General features: G+C 58.1%; 1 protein-coding gene across 3 annotated transcripts in view; it reads left to right on the top strand.

Moving 5' to 3' along the window:
* Positions 1–429: 429 nt before the first annotated feature.
* The window catches only part of LOC119951721 (rho-related GTP-binding protein RhoG-like), a 9,332-nt gene continuing 8,745 nt past the window's right edge, over positions 430–1,016 (top strand). The window contains exon 1 of one of the 3 annotated variants that reach the window (XM_038775013.1): positions 430–502. The gene's annotated coding sequence lies outside the window, so the exon portion shown is untranslated. Of the gene's footprint in view, positions 732–1,016 lie in introns of all 3 variants that reach the window. The other 2 variants (XM_038775012.1, XM_038775014.1) reach the window with 2 other exon arrangements.

Raw genomic sequence — 1,016 nt, 5'->3', positions numbered from 1 at the left:
CTGAGGCCTTGCCACCCTAGTGTGAAATTGCATTGGCGTTGGGGTGTGCAGGATCCTGGAATCCTGTCCAAGCAATTTTACACTCCCCCCCCACCCCCCCCCAACATCAGAAGATAATCACCTTTCATTCTTCTAAATTCCAGTCTAGTGGCCCAGCCTGCTTAACCTTTCCTAATCAGAATCACGAATCAACGAGTCAACCTTCTGAAATGCATTTGGTTGCTCCTCAACTACAAGCTCCACAGTTATTTTTGTCTGATTACTCCTGTTGAAAGGGTTGTCGTTAGCTATTGTGAAAGTGAGCAGGGGGAAGGTGTGCACACGTGCACAAACAGGGGCTCACCCAACAGAATGGCTGCCGGCCCGGTCTCTGTGCGCACGCGTGGCACAGATCACAACCGCCGTTTTATTGCGCAGGCGCAACAGCTGCGGGGACCGCACTACATTCCCCAGGGGGCGTTGCGGGTAGGGCCCGGATGTAGCTTGTTCCGGGGACGCTGAGGTAAGTTGAAAGTTGGTTTCGGGCACTTTGCAGGCCGAGGAGCGGGGAGGGCGTAGCTGCCCTGGGATTTCGGCTCTTTCGCTTGCTGAAGGTCAGTTTTCACGTCCTGTGTCCTGTCCGAGCCACAATAGGCAGGAGGTTGGCGAGACGACGGCGGTTGCGGGCACAGCACAGGGAGACAGAAGTCGAAATAAAGTTTGAAGTGAAAAAACTATGCGGGAATGGGAAGGTGAGGCTGAGGGAGGGAGGGAGGGAGGGGAGGGGAGGCGGTGAACGGAGGGAGGGAGGGAGGGGAGGGGAGGCGGTGAACGGAGGGAGAGAGGGGAGAGGGGAGAGAGGTGGAGAGGAGGGGGAAGGGGGAAAGGGGAAAGGGGAAGGGGGAAGAGAGGAGGGGGGAAAGGGGAGGTGGAGAGGGGGGAAAGGGAAGGGGTGGAGGGGGGAAAAGGAAGAGAGGGAAGGGGTGGGGGGGAAGAGGAGGGGGGAAGAGGAGGGGGGAAGAGGAGGGGGGAAAAGG

The sequence above is a fragment of the Scyliorhinus canicula genome, chromosome 17 (assembly GCF_902713615.1).
Source record: "Scyliorhinus canicula chromosome 17, sScyCan1.1, whole genome shotgun sequence".
Lineage (NCBI taxonomy): Eukaryota > Metazoa > Chordata > Chondrichthyes > Carcharhiniformes > Scyliorhinidae > Scyliorhinus > Scyliorhinus canicula.
The sequence above is the reverse complement of the archived record's forward strand: the minus strand, read 5'-3'. Positions and strand labels throughout refer to the sequence as shown.